The sequence below is a fragment of the Miniopterus natalensis genome, chromosome X (assembly GCF_054644295.1).
Source record: "Miniopterus natalensis isolate mMinNat1 chromosome X, mMinNat1.hap1, whole genome shotgun sequence".
Taxonomy (NCBI): domain Eukaryota; kingdom Metazoa; phylum Chordata; class Mammalia; order Chiroptera; family Miniopteridae; genus Miniopterus; species Miniopterus natalensis.
The window spans coordinates 97,606,005-97,623,617 of record NC_142103.1 but is presented as its reverse complement, the minus strand read 5'-3'; the positions used below and the strand labels follow the sequence as shown (position 1 = coordinate 97,623,617).

At 39.1% G+C, this 17,613-nt stretch overlaps 1 protein-coding gene and 1 pseudogene across 1 annotated transcript in view; both read right to left on the bottom strand.

Moving 5' to 3' along the window:
- The window catches only part of SCML2 (Scm polycomb group protein like 2), a 127,716-nt gene extending 113,793 nt beyond the window's left edge, over window positions 1–13,923 (bottom strand). The window contains exon 1 of the mRNA XM_087813443.1: window positions 13,852–13,923. The gene's annotated coding sequence lies outside the window, so the exon portion shown is untranslated. The remainder of the gene's footprint in view (window positions 1–13,851) is intronic.
- A 3,152-nt stretch (window positions 13,924–17,075) lies between these two features.
- On the bottom strand, window positions 17,076–17,309 carry LOC148090638 (signal transducer CD24 pseudogene; annotated as a pseudogene).
- Between the last annotated feature and the right edge of the window lie 304 nt (window positions 17,310–17,613).

Genomic DNA, 17,613 nt, shown 5'->3' with positions numbered 1-17,613 from the left:
ACACCATGGAATACTACGCAGCTGTAAAGAAGCAGGATCTCATATCCTTTGGGACAGTACGGATGGACCTGGAGAATATTATGCTAAGTGAAATAAGCCAGGCAGCGAAAGACAAATATCACATGATCTGGCTTATTCGTGGAATCTAAAGAACTTTATAAACTGATGAACAGAATAGATTCAATGACATGGAAGCACAGATGAGACTGATGAATGTCAGCGTGATGGAGGAGGGCGGGTGGGTGGAGGGGGAGAGAGTAACCAAAGAATTTATATGCATATATACACAACCCAAGGACATGGACAATGGTTGGGAGAGGGACTGGGGAGAGGGAAGGAACGGGGTAGAACAGGTCATTGGGGAGAAAAAGAGACATCTGTAATATTTTAAACAATAATAAAATTAAAAAAAAAAAAAAAAAAAGAATTCTTTCAGGGTTACGATAAAATCAACATCACTTGCCCTAAACACTCTCATACATTTCATTGGAAATGTGTTTTCTCTCCTCTCTCCAATATTCTTGCTATATAAGTTTTATATTTGGCATATGCAAATATGTAAATTCTCATTCAATCTAGGCATTAGATCTAAGATCAAAGTGACTGTTTAAGCTTACTTGTGAGCAAATAAGGATTTCTGTGCTAGAAAGTATCACTACTTACACTATGTTAAATTTCAAACTGCCATGCACTATACAGACAAAACTGTACAGCAAAATATTACAGCCTCCTCCTTATTACAAAATGCCTAAACATTAACGAAAATACAAACTCCTCTATTGGGCTCTCAAACAACAAGAGCTAATCCACTTAAACCAGTCAACAGAATAATCTTTTGTGTTTCACTTGAACACTTGACCTTATTTATAGACATTTACTTACTTACAGACACTGGGCATAATCCCATGTGTCAAGGGTTTATGCCCACAAAAATCAAAAAGGCAAGGCCTCTGCCGTCTGGGAGCTCCCCTGCAGGGCTTCCCAGGCTGTGTTTCCACCCAACATTTCTACCCAACAGCAGATATCAAAGCAAGTCTTGTATAATACAAGTTGTTTACCTGCTCACCTCTCCTCACAGATTGTAAAGTAACTGAGAATACAGGCCATACATTACTCTCCCTTGTAGCTGTCCCACAGGTAGCACAAAGCCTTGCACTTAAAAAGCACTCGAATGTTCACTGATAGTAACTAATTGTGACTAGAATTCAATGTAAGTGCATATATAGGTCTGTATAGGATTATACGAGTAAAAGGTTATTTAAGCATGGAGAGAAACATAGGACACATACTAGCTTGTGAATAAGGCTTACCTGGGATGGTAAAGATGATGGTGTGTACTGACAGGAGGGTGAGGGAGAAGTGAGAGAGATGGTATTTTATAAACATTTCCTGTGTAATATAATCCTATATGTATAAAATTGTAAGTTCTCATAAAGTAATGCAAAAATATTTTGGTGATCCTCCTTTTTTTGCATCGCAGGTGGTGAGATTTTAGTGACCATTATTTTCTTCCTTTATTTTTATGTATTATCTGAATTCTTTACAATGGTATCTATTAAATAATCAGAGAAAGTTATTTTCATGGGGGAAGGGAGTGCCCTGATAGTTTAATAATCCCTAAATTTTGTTATATTATTAAGAAGCTCTATATATGCAATGCTGGTCTGTCACACTTAACAAATTATACATATTCTTAAAGAAAAAATTTATACTGTGATGATTGCTGGTGGCTATTATATCAATTACATGTAAATATTATTTCAAGTGATTAAAGCCATTACAAGTTACTCCATCTCTCTGAGTCTTGGTTTTCCCATATGTAAATTAAAACTAATTCCGTCTACACTTCATAGTGTAGTCATGAGAATTAAAGTAAGATAGTATAGGTAGAGCACCTTGCATAGTATCATGTATAAGTGGAAGCTCAAAGACTGTTTTCTATCATACCCCATATGCCCTAATTAAAACTCCCTGAGAAGAGTGAGTTTCAGCTTTAGCACTTAACATTATGTTGTAAAATAAAACTATATTCCTATTTTGATCCCTGACCATATCTTAATTATTCTTTCAAAGTATGGACCAAAAAGGTGTTTAAAGAAAACATAAATCCTTGAAATACATGGTAACAGAAGTAAACTAGATTTCAGGTGGTAAGCTGGTAAGCACACAACTGAGTATACAGACATTGTACGATAATGTTGTACACCTGAAACTTATATAATATTATTAACCAATGTTACCCCAATACATTTAGATGGATAGATAAAAATGCTGTGGTACATTTACACAATGGAATACTATGCAGCTGTAAAAAAGAAGGATCTCTTACCCTTTGAGACAGCATGGAGGGACCTGGAGATGATTATGCCAAGCAAAATAAGCTAGTCAAAGAAAGACAAATATCACATGGTCTCACTTATATGTGGAATCTAATGAACACAATAAAATGATGAATAAAATAGGACCAGAGGCATGGGAACATGGAACAGGCTGAGGAATCTCAGAAGGAAGAAGGGAGGAGAGGTGGGAAGAGACTAATGAAAGAATTTACATGCATATGTACATTGCCCATGGATACAGGCAATAGGGTGATAAAGGCCTGGAGTGGGGCTGGAACCCGGAGGTGGGGGGCAAGGGGGGAAAAAGGGGAGGACATCTGTAATACTCTCAACAATAAAGATTAAAAAAAAGAAACGGAAATGCTAAGTTTAAGTAACTATTAAATTAAGCAGCAATAAATATACATATGTACATATATACATATATATATATTTGTAATGCCCAGACATGTAATTACCAAAGAAAGCAGCCACCATCTACTAACCAGCATTATCAGAAAACATATTCTAGCAAAAGCCAAAAGATACTTGATATCATCCTGTGTTGTATGACTTTGAGGTATAATTATTCATGAATATATTATTTCCTTTAGGGTTGGTGAATACTGAAAATAGATATTGGCCCTTTGTGAACCAAAAAAGCCTTTGCGGACTCCTAGTAACTAGGACGGGGTTTTTTCTTCTTTTTTACATATTCATCACCTCCCCAAAAAAATTAGAATACAATTAAGTAAAACGGGGAAAATTCACCTATAATCCTACCATCAAACAATAATACCTGCTGTTAACTATCTGGTGTTATATCCTTTCAATTTTAAAAAATCACATATATAAATCCATACATAATACACATTTGAACCATTCTTTTTGTTTGTTTGTTAATCCTCACCCAAGGATATTTTTTAGAGAGAGTGAAAGGGAGGGAGGGAGGGAGAGAAAGAGAAACATTGATGTAAGAGAGACACATCAATTGGTTGCCTCCCGCACTCACCCCAACCAGGGCCACGGATCAAACCTGCAATGCAGGCACATGCCCTTGACCAGGAATCGAACCCTAGACCCTTTGGTGTGTGGGCAGACACTAATCACTGAGTGACGCTGGCCAGGGAGAACCACTCTTAATAATATACTTTCCAAATTCCATACATCATAATCTTCAAATCAAATTCTGCCTATATTATAAATTTGTAAAGCCAACATTTTTAGTTAAAATGAAAATTGGACAATAGTAAATGCCTTTTAAAAGCTCGTGCAAAGTTCAGCCCCAGAGAAAACTGTAGAAAAAGCTTAACTTTGCTCTCAATATCCTTTGAACTGCTTCAGCACTTTAAGACTCAAGTAAAACCCCCAAAGTCGTGTTCAGTGTTACAAGGCAGAAAAATTTTGGTGAGAAAAAAGTTTAAAAGCTTTGGGTTTTTTTACCACCATAAAGGAAAGTTACTTCACTAAATGCATATAAGGAGCAACTTCACTGCATTAAAAAACAAAACAGCCCGGCCGGGTGTGGCTCAGCGGTTGAGCGTCGACCCAGGATCCAGGAGATCGGGGTTCGATTCCCGGTCAGGGCACATGCCCAGGTTGCGGGCTGGATCCCCAGTCGGGGGCGTGCAGGAGGCAGCCAATCAATGACTCTCTCATCATTGGTGTTTCTATCTCTCTCTCTCCCTCTCCTTTCATCTGTATGAAATCAATAAAGATATATTAAAAAAAAAAACAACACTTAAATATAAATAAGCTTTAAAAAAGGTATTAGGGCCTGGCCGGGCGTGGCTCAGTGGTTGAGCGTTGACCTAGGATCCTAGGCAATCGGGGTTCGATTCCCAGTCAGGGCACATGCCCGGTTGCGGGCTTGATCAATGACTCTCTCATCATTGATGTTTCTATCTCTCTCTCTCCCTCTCCTTTCCTCTCTCTGAAATCAATAAAGATATATTTTAAAAAAATTAAAAATTAAAAAAATTAAAAAGGTATTAGGTTAGCACTATTTTATAATGTCTGATATTTAAATTTCCTTTACCAAAAGCACAGTTACACTAAATCTAGCAGGCTTTGACCAAGCATAGATAGCCTGGGATATTTTACAAAACCACATGTTTTGCCCATTGTATCTTGTCATAGATTTAAGAACTAAGAGATCAAAAAATGCTTTATTCATGGGTTATGAATATATGCATATAGGTTCTTTGGTTAATCTCTTCCCGCTCCCCCTCCCCCCTTTCCTCGAATTTCTCAGTCAATAGTGTGGTGAAGGCCTGAGGGGGGTGTGGGAAAGGGGTGGAGGGGGTTAATGGGGGGGAAGGGCAGATCTGTAATACTCTCAACAACATACATTTTTTAAATGCTTTGAAAAGCTTTGCATTGTTTTAAACCATTTTCTCAATACAATTAAACAATGTAAACAGTAAATTAACAGTGGAATTATTAAACTTCAAACTCCCATTGCGCTTTTCTGATTCTAGAGAAAATTCTAGTTTAAGAAAGTTTTAAAGGACTATTTAGCAAGTTAATGAGTCTATAATTCTAAGATTACAGAATCTTTCCATTATTTGTTTGCTTGGGGGTCTTGTTTTTGTTTTGCCCTCCCTTTTTTGTTTTGTTTTGAAGATAAGGTAATATACCTTGAGTCTCTAATTAGAAACTGCTACCTGAAGAGTCAATAAGGGTGACAAGGACAGGAACTAAAAAAAGCTTGACAAGCAAGAGGTCTCCCAAAGCCCTTTGTATTTCACATATTATAAAATAGATGAAATTATAGCATCTCAACCTGAAAGAGCATAAAAATAAACTCAATGCAGATGTTCAGCTGAAAAAAATTAATTTGTTCCCACACCAATAGCAAGGTTTGCTGCCATATTTCTCAGAGAGAAGTCCCAAAGGTGGGAATAATGTCCAAACTTAAACATTCATTATTAGACTTATTCACTGAACCTCCCATTTGGCAGATAGTAAAACCCACGTATTTGAAAGAGTAAAGTGACCTTAAATTGAGATAACATCAATTTTATTAGTGTAGAAAAGATTCTCAACTATATTATATATTTACCAGACAAATCTTTTCCTGATGATCACCAGGGTTTTGGCAATAAATATAACACCCGTAATACAAGGAGTTATTGTGATACCTTACTTTCTGCAATCTGGCCTCTACCTTCCCCCTTCTCCTATATCTGCTTGCAAAGCTTCAATTACCTCCCAGACATCAATCCCCATTTCAGTGTTTCAGTCATTGCCCCTGACACTTCAGGAGCCCTCTGTGTTAGGTCACCCCTCATTCCTGACACCTCTCTTCTTTGAGCCTCAGGCATGTGTTATTCCTTGGTTGTCCTACCTCTATTACCCCTCTTTCTGCCCTAGCCATTGATCTTCCCTAGTCACTCAGTCTGTTCCTCTAGATTCTAGAAATTTTAGAGTTTAATCTCTTTCTATTCCATGACTGGCGTAACACTCCTATGTGAATGACTCCTATATCAGCATCTCTAGTCCCAATCTCTCTCCAAAATATCTACTCTAGCCAATTGAACATCAGTTTGAATGTCTCACACCTATCTCAAACACTACATATTTTAAAAACCAAACTCTTTTGCCCTCCAAAATGTGCTCCTCTTCCTCTGCTTCCTATTTGAATAGACACTATGAACTCCCAATTGTTCTGAATTAGAAGTCATCTTTAATTCCCCTCCTACTTTGTCCTATATCTTATCAGTTACCAAGTTCTGTTGATTCTTGAAAATCAGAAAGCTAGTAGTAAAAAAAGATTAATTCAAACCTCGGTTTGTCAGACACCAAAAGACAGGGTTCCAATACACTGTACGTGCTTTGAAAGGGAGAAGCAAAAAGACACACCATGCACCCTGTACAGAATGGATCCATGAGGACAGAAGAAAATAAAGATTACAGTCCCTGGGGTCTGATGGTGGTGTTGGCAGTGGTAATAATAAATACTAAGAGCTGTCACTTATTGAGCTCTTGCTAAATGTCTGGTACCCTACTAGGGCCTTTTAATACATTTTTTTCTTATCTAAAGCCTATTAAGAGCCTGTTATTAATTGATACTACTATTACTGTCCATTTGAAAGTTAAGGATATTGAGGCTCAAAGACCTGTACAAGATCACCCAACTAGATTTGAACCTAGTCCATGAACGCTTAACCATTATGCTAAAATTGGTTCTGTTGTATTTGTGTACATGCCTTATCTCCCCTGCTAGACTATGAGCTTTTGGGGACAATATCAAGTTTGGCTCATCTTTGTATTCTCCAGTGTCTATCACATAATATGGCCCCCAAAACATTTGCTAAACAAGTAAATAAAATCTGCTGTGCTACAGGCTACTTATACCTAAATTATAAAGTACCAGAACATTGTGGTTTTAAAAAACTTGGTGAGATTTTTCTTTTGGCTGTCATTGTTGTTTTCTCTGTTCCTTTTTCCAATGTCTAATCTGCTGTCATAATTTACATACAACTCTAGGTCAACAGGCCAAGGAGAAAATTCTTTGAGATCTGAGACAGTCCCTCACTCCCCATATCTTTCTTTTCCAACATCTGCCAGACTTTTATGTTTTTACTCTGAATTTTATTTCTAGGATGCTTGAGGTCTCAAAAAGATAGGCCCCAGCATAAATGGGTTAGTATTACAGGTGTGTTTTTTTTCAGGGAGAAGAAAAACTAGGAACATATGTTATACCAGAATTCATTTACAAATTCTAATTACATGACAGTTGGAACCAAAATATGTGCTTAAACCTATATTTAAACAAAAAAGGGGAAAAAACAGTCCCTACACAAAAAATAATCTGCAATATTTCATTCTATCCCCTTGAATATATCAATAATATAAAAGAGCCAAGGCTAAGAGAGGTTCATAAATATGTTTGCTGGTAGTTTTAAAGAAAATGTTGTAATAAGTGATGGAAATTATAGTACATGCATAAAACTCACCAGAGACTATTCATGAAATAGCACAAGTAGATTTTTTTTGATTTTTTTAGTCTACCTCATTATACAGACACTGCTTTCAAACTTGAGTAACAGGCAAAAAAGCTCTTTATTATCCAATGTGCAAAAGAATGATAGACAGGTCTGAGTTAACTGCATAAAACAACATCTTTAGGTTTTTCATTTTGACTGGAAAATAGTTTATTTTGATTTGAAACTTTGGTTTCAAGAGTACACACCCTGGTTGGTGTGGCTCAGTGGTGTCAGCCCACAACCAAGGGTTGCAGGTTCCATTCCCGGTCAAGGTCAGGTACCTATACTGCAGGGTTCACTCCCTACCCCTGGTCTGGGTGCCTACAGGAGGCAACCAGTCGATGTCTCTCTCTCACATGGATGTTTGTTTCTCTCTCCCCCACCCCTTCCACTTTTTCTGAAAAGCAATGGAAAAAATACCCTCATGTGAGGATTAACAACAACAAAAAGAGTACTTCACATTTATACCTAAATGCAAAAATACATATTGATTTAACTCAAATGCATTACAGCTATTTATTTTCCTTTCACAAAGAGAAGCTGGTTCTTTTAACTAAAATTTTGCTTCTGGTAATGGTGATTATCCTAATACAGTATAGAAAAAGTATATATGTCCATTGTACAGCCATACATAATTTGTTAAATTGGACATGTTTCATCACTTTAAGGTTTTACAAGTATCTACTCAATCCACTCAAGTAAAAAATCAAATTTCCCATTTTCTGATATACGTATAATCAGAAAAAAACCTAAATTTTAATGTTGTGATTACCTTTAAAAATAAATTTTCATCTCTGAATTGTGAATAATCAGTATTAAGGATGAACATTTTTGGTAGTGAGTATTTATCAAATCAAGCCTTCTGGAGGAAATTAAGGTTTCTAGAGGAGCAATTTTAATTATGCTTTACTAAAATCAACTGCAACAAATTAGAAATTAATCTTTTTCTGTGTCAAAACAAGCCCAAGAAAAAAAACAACTATTTTCAAGAATTTTTAATTTAGCTAAAAAATTATAGCCTACAAGTTAAAATAATTCTTACAATTTTAAAATAATTTATGTGAAAGCTATTCATTTAGTTAAGAAGTATGTTGTATCAGAAAACAGATAAATGAAAGACAAGTCAAGGGTTGCCAAAATCCCAGTTTATAGTTGTAAATTCCTGAAGTTTTAAAGCACAGCCACAGGGTAATTGTCCAAAGACCTTGTTGCCCACCAACATTTGCAGAGGACTGGACTTAATAGCAGGGCATGTCAATTTACTAAAGGCAGTTCTCCATGCGACATTTTGACAAAGGAACTGGGTCAGGTTACAGCCTGTTCCTATTATCACAGTAGTCTAGATTTATGGTTTCTAACACCGGCCCTACAAGAAATAATGGAAATGATGACAACAACAATTCCTACTAGACAACAGACTACAGAAAAGCATGCACTAAAACACAATCTGAAGTGACCAGAAAACTAAACATCCCTGACAATGCTTCAAACATGAGGCAGGTGTCAGTAAATTACCCATTTAAGTATTTCCACAACCTCAAAAAAAATCTCAAATCAGAGTTTCTAGTCTAAACCAAGCGATATATAAATGCGTTTATCATTATTGAGTACTATATTTTCTTTTTTTGCTTTTTTTTAATTTTTCAAAATATTACAGATGTCCACTTTTTTCCCCACTGACCCCTTCCACCCCGCACCCACTCTCCTCCCAGGCCTTCGCCACACTATTGTCTGTGCTCATGCGTTATGCATATATGCATATAAATTATTTGGTTAATCTCTCCCCACCTACCCTCTATATTTTCTTTTAATAACCATCAAACACAATGTGTTTATTTGAAGATTTATTAAACTACCAAGTTAATTAAAAATAAAAATAATATTGATCATTACATTTCAAATAACTTTAAGGTATATTGAAAAGAATCCAAATAATACTTTAAATCTATCAAAAGAATAAAAAGACCCATTCATAGCAAAGGGCATATGTTTACAAGTGTATTAAGAGGCAAGAGAACTGGAGAAGAAACACAGTTAATTCACTCACTGCTTAATTTAGAACTAAATATATAATCAAAATCTTAAACCAGCTAAAAATGATGAAAGGTGGGAAAAGTGACCAAATGTTTAAAAAAAAAACACCAAAAAAAACCCTTGTCAATACATGTGCTAAGCAAATGAAGCTGTTTCTGTCTGGAGAAACAGAGGTTGAGATAATTCAAATATGTATTCTCAAGACAAAAAGCAAAGAGAGTCTCACCAACTTTTCCCTCAGAAAAGAAAGCATCCTCAAGGTATGCCCTCGAATTGCAATATATCTGTCCCTTCTGAAGTTTACAATGGTATGTTACCACAAAAGGTGGGCACTCTCTTTCCGCTCTTACAACAATTTGCTCCTATAAACTTAGGAAGGGGCAGAGCCACAGCCATAAACACAGATCACAAGTAGTAGGTGATCAAATGCTCTCCATTTTCAAATGTTTCCCAGCTCTTTACTTATACCAAAGCTTATTCTTTTTTAACTCCTTGGTTGAATAAGGAATTCATCTGGCCTAGGTCAGATGAGTATGAAATTACATCATATAAACGGCTTATAGGAACCTCAAATCTTTCACTTTAAACACAGTAAAATATTCCTATTTCCTACACTAAAACCTTCCCATCACATGTCCAAAAAATGAAAGTAAGAGAAAGATCTAGGGATACATGTTTAGTAGAAATCACTTAGCACGAAACCTCTAGTATTACTATTTCTAAGGTGGCCAAAGTTTAGTTATATTAGACAACATAAACACAAAATAAGCAAAAATGCCTTACTCATGAAAAACCAAAGAACATATGCACATTTCAAATCCTAGATAGTTTCTGGAATATTCTCAACTTACCCAGCTTTCAGAACCACCAACTCTGCTATCTTTTTAAAAATGAGATGTTATCACTACAATAAAGGCATTTCTATGCTTAGAGTAACCAAAGCCCAAACTAGTTTAGAGGCTGGAAAACTTACCACTAAATTATACCAACCCATTTTAATCTAAGATAAACAGCAGTGGTTTCTTTCATCTATTTCCCCAAGGTAAAAGGATCATAAATATTAAGACACCAAGCCAAAGAAGAAGAAACTTTTTCTTTCAAAAATCACCAAAATTTGCCATTTTCAAAATTTCAATTTTTTTGGCCCCTGAAATCAACCAACAATCACTTCAAATGCTAAGATATTATGTAGTAATTTTCAGGCACTAATAATGTTCCTAAAATTCTTAAGGGTGCTTGATTTGTTCACTCCAAACTACAAAACACCTGGCAATGCCAACCAATGTTTACACCATAGCCTCATGGCTCTAACATTGATGACTGTGGCAGAACTCACTTTGTTCATATCTTGTATATTCTAAAAACTAGAAATGACTATGAGAAGACAATGAGATTCCCAGGGAGAGGAGCTAATAGAGGAGATGACCAGATTTCCATTCACAACTGGAATGAGAATAGAGGGGAAAGAAGTTACAGATCGGGTAACCCGTCAAAAAAAAAAAAAAAAGGACTAGAGTTGACTAATAATTCAAATAGCAGAAGATCCCTTGCATCTGCCAGTGTTCCAGTTACTAAACTTACAAGTGATTTCTATTAACCCAAGGAAGGGGGCAGTAAAATATTCAAGTGAAATTTTCCTCCTCCTTCCACTCTCTTCCACCCTACAAGATCTCAAACTAAAATTGTGATTTGGATCTTCCTTAAATGGAACAAGGGGCTATGTCACTTTCATTCAAAAGACTTGGTATTTACTCAGCTTTTTCAAGGCACTTCACTATATCATCAATTATTTCTCAGAGAGGCAGCGCAGGATTACCCTCACCATTTCAATGATGCGGAAACAGACACCAACAGCAAAGGGAACAGGGGCAGGAAGAGGGGCAATAGGAAGCATCTGGGAGGAACAGGGAGGCAGCTAAAAAAGAACAAACCCAAAAGAAAATGGGAGTCACATCTGGCTTCTAGCTGACCATCATAACCCTTTTTTGTAATTTTTGAGCTGAGCTAGATTTTGAAAAAAATAAAGTGCTCTAAATGATCAGTTAGTTAATATCTAGTTAACAGCCTAAACTACTTGATCATAGAAGTAAAGTTTTTTAGCATTAAAAATACCCAATCTCCAAAGCACATTCTGATTTCAATTTATACCAGGCATTCATTTTTCCACTTAAATGTTATCTGTTTGACTCAGAAAGTAATCTCTCATTTAAAAATGTATACTTCTATAGAATCAGAACAAGAGTTATAAAGCTAACATCACACAAGTCAGAAAATTCAGTTACACCCAGAATTTCATTCAGAAAATTATAACCAAAATCCCTGAATTTGCCCTCAAAGTAAAAGGATTACTTGTTCTACATTCATACCAATTTTCTTAGCTATAACCTTGACCTTTTCAGGAATAAACTACTGATGGGAAGGTTTAAACACTCAGAAACCAGCACACATAGCAGCCTATGAGTAAATACACATTGCACCGAACTCCATACAGACAGCATAGGCACTTAGTAAAGACGTATGGATTGAAGGATAAACCAAAACGACTGATCAACTGCCTCACGAGAAAAATTGATACCACTTTAAGACTGGCTCCAATGTTTTTTGTACATATTATGACACCCTTAACTTTAAAGCATCCTCACCCATAATGTATTCAGTTATATTAACCCTTTTTCCCCCCAAACTATCAATTTCAAAACAAATCAGATTCTCTTAGGAAAGCTTATATGGTTGTGTGACATATATGAAATTTATTCAAAAATTCCAAAGCCATTTTAAATGGTGTTTGATTACGTTTTTTAAAAAATGCTATCAGATTGTTTTGAAGACTATGGGTAAAGCTACAGCCAAACAAACACAAGGCATGAGGTCAGTGCTCATAAAGTCACTCCTTTCTTGAAATCCCAATTAGACTAACTTCCAAAAGCTTATTTTCATATTCCTCCCATTAAATAGACAAAATCACAGAGTAAAAGAACATTCACCTTTGGAAATACATTATTTTAATGAGTAATTAAGAAAAAGAATGGCAAGAAAGGCAAAATTGTCATTATTGAAGAACATTCCCAAGCACTGTTATTGATAAAAATTAAATATGTATTAACCATTGTCACCCCAATAAAGTTAATAATAAAAAAATATTCTACATTTTTAAAAATTAAATATATGTCTATGAACTATTGTTATACAATTGCTTGCCATAGGAAGCTGCACTCCATAAATGTTATACATCTTATAATATTCTTTCCCCCAAATAGAAATACTTATAAATAGCTCTAGGATCATTACAAATGCAGCAGTATCTGCAGTGGTTTGGGGAAAGAAAACTTTAGTTTTGTAAAGCATATGATCATAATGAAGTACTCACTTTCTCTGCCCCAGTTTCCCCTACTAACCGATCAATTCCCTTTCTAGAGATGTCCCAAAGTCACCCTACAGTTAAGTCATAAATGCTAATCTAATTCTTCAAAGTAGAGGCCAATTTCAAATTGTAATCACACTTTATAAAGAACAACAAATGTTTTACAAACTTGTCCCTAAATACCTGTGCTGTCAAAACATTCAGTTCAGCCCTCAGAGCTCCATAGAACCTCAAGGCGCAAAACCTATTAAATTCGCCTACCTGCTCTCCCTCTGGCGATTCAGGACGCGGCACAACCACTAACCAGGTGGGAAAAGTGAGACCGCCGTCTCCAAACCAAGGTAGCGAAGGTCCCCAGCCCCTCTGGCCGCGAAAGCGCTGCGGCCGCCTCGCCGCTGCCAGGAGAGCTGGAGCTGCGCTCTCCGCACCCCACCCCCGTGACCCGAGAGCTGGCAGTGCCTCCCGGCAGCTCCAACCCCCCAGGACCGGCCCCCTCCTGCTCCTCCCCCTCCTGCTCCTCCTCAGCCCCTGCTCCTCCGCTCCCCACGCTCCGGCCGCCAGCAGCCGCGGCGCGAGTCCCACAGGCACCTAGCATCAGTCCCCAAGCCCGCGCTCCGCCCCCGGCGCATCCTTCCGAGCCAGCATTTCACTCGCAAACTCCACAAGTTACTCCACACGTCCACGGAGGGCAACCGCGCGAGTTTCAGCCCCGACCGCGCAAAGTCAAAGTCAGCCCCGAACACGCAAACTCAGCCCCGCCGCCCACCCGCGCGACCCGGGGCCCCGATCGGCCCCACCCTCCGCGGAGGATGCTCCTGATGGTGCTGTCCGCGCCTCGGACCCGGGGCCGCGTGAGGAAGGCGGCCCGGCTACGGGATTCCGGGGCAGTGTGAGGGGCGGCACGACCGAGGCTGAGGGCACTAGTGGGGCAACGGGATCCCTTGTCTCGGGGGGTGAGGCAGCCAGGAGTGGGCGCCAGGGGTGCGGGGCCCAGCTGAGGCCCGACCCGCGGGACGGCTGAGGGGGCGTTCCTCGCGCGGGACCAGCCACCCAGGGCTCCCGCCCACCCGCCCGTGGGCACCGACTCGCTCCCGGACGCCGAGGCCCCGCCTCTCCGGTCCTCCAGCGGCCTGGAATCGCCACCCACCTCGGGTCTCGTCGGCAAAAGGAGCAAAATTCGGTCGCACTGGTCACCGATTCCCGCGAGCAGGCTCCGGTCTTCACACCGCTGCCGCCATGTTTGAGAAGCCGCGCGCGGAGCCGCGCATGCCCCGCAACCGCCGCTGGCGCCCCGCCCCCCTGCCCGCGTGCCCCGCGGTTGCCGCGAGCTCGCCCTTTGACCACAGCCGCGTGCGGGGCCCGAGCTGGGGGCTCGGCCGGGAGCCCGCGCGCAGCCACTGCGAAAGCCTTCGGCAGCTTTCCCTTAGTCTCCTCCACAATCTGCTCTCCCGCCAAAAACTAAGCCAGTCGCAGCCCCTGCACCCGAGACAGTGGGGGTCCCCTAACTGGGACCCTAGAGTGCGCGTCAAGTTCCATCCCGGGAACTCGCTCCCCTGCACCTTCGCCTTCGACTCCCGGCCACCACTCACCCTGACCACAAGCTCAAAAGGCAGGCGCTTCCCTGGGGACTCGAGCAAGTTCCAGGAGCAAGGAGAAAGCATCCAGTTTGCGCAGCTTGAGCAAAACCACCCCTTCGCGAGTCGCAGCGTATTCCTTAAAACAACCCCCCCACCCGCCCCCCCCACACACACACACACAAAGGGGTTTTGCCAGGCATCCCCTCCAGTTCCACATTCCGGATTTAGTTGCTCCTCTAAACCCCAGCTTGAGCTAACGGGAAATGCATTAACCCAAGGGGGACACAACGTGCTCACTGACCAGAAGGAGTTCGGGACGGTCCTCTAGGCGCGTTTTAGGGTCTCCTCTCCTCCCGCCTCGCCGGGCTCTGAGCTGTGGTGCAGGTGCAGGTCTACCTAAGAGGAGGGGGCGGGCTTAAAAATCGCGGTAAAACAGCCCGCCAATCGCTGCGCGCAAAGTGCGGCAAAACGTGGAAAACCGGAGACAGCTATCCCATCCCTCGTGAGGTTGGCTATGAGCAGATTTGAAACTTTCTGTTTAAAAAATAACACAATGTGCTGTGTTAGCCGAGAGTAAACTATTGGCAGGACTTCTCTAACCCTTTGAATAGCTGGATGTTGCTTTTGCGTCCCTGGTCTCCTAAACATAGTATAGAGGGCACGATGTATTTTTTAAATCACAGTTTGGAAATCAGAGCCTAAAACTTTTTTAAATCCCGCACAATATATTCATTTAATACAATGCATAAAAAAATTGTTTTCATACGCAACTTTTGCAACGTTAAGCAAGAGCCAAATTAGCGTGGTTTTTATTGTATCTAAATGTTGGCAAATGGAACAAAATCAAATTGCTCTGATTGTTCTGGAATTCTTTCAAAATAAATAAATAGCCCTGACCGAGAGGCTCAGTTAGTTAGAGCATCGTCCCCACAGCCAAGGTTTCGGGTTCCATTCCGGTTAGCGCATATACAAAAATCAACCAATGAATGCATAAATGGATGGAACAACAAATATCTCCCTCCCTCCCTCCCTCCCTCTCTCTCCCTCTCTCTCTCCTTCCTTTCCCCCTTCTCTCTAAAAATAAACAAATAAAAAAGAAAATGAATAAATAAATGTTAATGCAAAATTCAAGAAAACTTTAAGATGAAAATAGAAAAAGTAGGCCACTGATATGCAAATTAATTAAAGAGAGATTTGGTGACATCAATTGTGAAACATATCACATTGGAGAATATGTTGAAATGATGAAGGTTCAAAAATGTTTCCAAAAGCCAGAATAACAGAAAGAAATTAAACAGGTTTAATTTAAGCAAACCCTTAGCTTGGGCTATGGAGGGGGGAGGGGTGTTCAGCCATTTCTTTTTATTTACAGTTTGTGTTCAATACAAATCAATTCCATAAAACGAATCAAAGCATAAATACACAAACACAATATACAATCCAAAGTAGATGTACAGCATTCAAGTATGAAACAAAAGGGAATGTTCATTCACACACAGAGTAGCTTGAGATCTGCTGCTTATGCTGTTCCTAGGTAGGTTTCTAAAGATGGAAAGAAGTGACTTTGGTTATCAAAACTACTGTAGCCATATTAGATACTGGAACCTCTAAGCATCAGTGTGTAACCATTAGAGCAAAAAACTTCAGGGAGTGTCTATTTTTAAAAAGGTTCTGAGCATCAGGAGAGTTGTAAAAAGATTTATTTTCCAGAATTAAGCCCACATTAGGCTTTGGATTAGGTTCTATCTAAAAATAATGACCAATAACAGAAAGTATTCCAAATGTGGCTATTTTGATTCATAGTTTTTTTAAAGTATGTGTAGAAAGAGTATAAAAGTTTTTCTGAATTTAATGTAAGCTTTCGGTCTTCACTTCCCAGATACCTAATTTATAGTTTTGGCTCCTTCATATATTTGCCTTTTCAGTTTTAATATTTGTCAATTTTACCTTCAAAACCAATCACTTTTTAAATTGTAAAAAGTATTCAACATATGCAGAAGTAAAAAGCATTTTGAAATTAGCTGAGGTCAATGTACTTCTACTCTTTGGAATTAGTTTAGCTAAATGAATTTGGCGCTCTTGTTGAATATCAGCAAATTTTACTCATTATGCTTGGATTTGGGGTAGATTCCAATCCATCATTGCCCTGAAACATATCAATTACTACACAAAAAGTCAAATGCTATGTCAAATCCAAAGCCTCAGAAGAGTTCATTTCCCATGAGAACTGTGATAGCTTAACAATGTAAAACTTCATCTAGAGTTACATCGGCATTAAATTAGTTCTGTGAAATAATACATCGAGGATTTACAGGAACACCTGGAAGTTCTTTCTAATGTACCTATAAATAGACCCATAGCTTTTTGCATTTCCTAATTGTTTTATGGCCTTATAACTTTAATGAACCAAATGAAAACTGACTCTGTTCCAAATTCCATCCTTTGTCTCTAGATAACATCTATTCATTTTCTAGGTAGAGTTGTATGTGCCCATACTTCTTAACCCACACTTAAGAAAATCACCTCTGAATTAATTTTGGATGTGTCTCTCTTCATCTTGTACATGAAAGTCCAACAGATTTAATATTGGCATTCATCATCTAGTCAAACCCTGCACATGCTCTTCAAACCAATCTAATACGGGATCCTCAACATTTTCTGTGTCAATAAAATTAAGTGTGGAATTAGCAGATTCAATGAAGACCTGTTTTTTCCTTGTCGCACTGAATGTCTAGATGCCATTTGGATTGGGTTTAGAAGGTGAGAAGCACAGATGTGTCTTGGCCCGAGTCTTTTAACAGAGATGCAGAAGAGAGAATGAGATCATGAAGAGGCTGTCTGTGGGCTGCAGAATACTGCCACTTGCCCTGGTGGTGGCATTTGTTGGACTTGGGGTAGTGGAAGTATTGTGGGAGGGGTTACTTGCAGGTGTTACAGCAGTTGTTTGATTTGAATAAACCTGCATGTATAAGAGCAGCGCCAGAAGCTGCAGCCCCAGTCCGAGCCTGGCTACCATGGCTCTGCCCATGTCCCCTCCGTCAGTGCACTGTGAGTCTCACTGGATGCCAAGCATGTGGAGAACCAATCGTTCGGGGCAGGTGCAGGTAAAATCTTCATTTATGTCTCTTTCACATGTATGGACCCCTTTTTAAGTTGTAGAAATATTTTGATTGTTAAATTGCCAGGCTCACAGACGCCTCATCTATGTCCCATATTTGTTTTTAACATGAAATTACTGAAGTCCTTACTCTAAAAATGTAATTCGCATTATCTATACTAGAACATCTTCTTAATGATTATGTTCACCAAAGCATTTATAGAAGTGTGGCTCT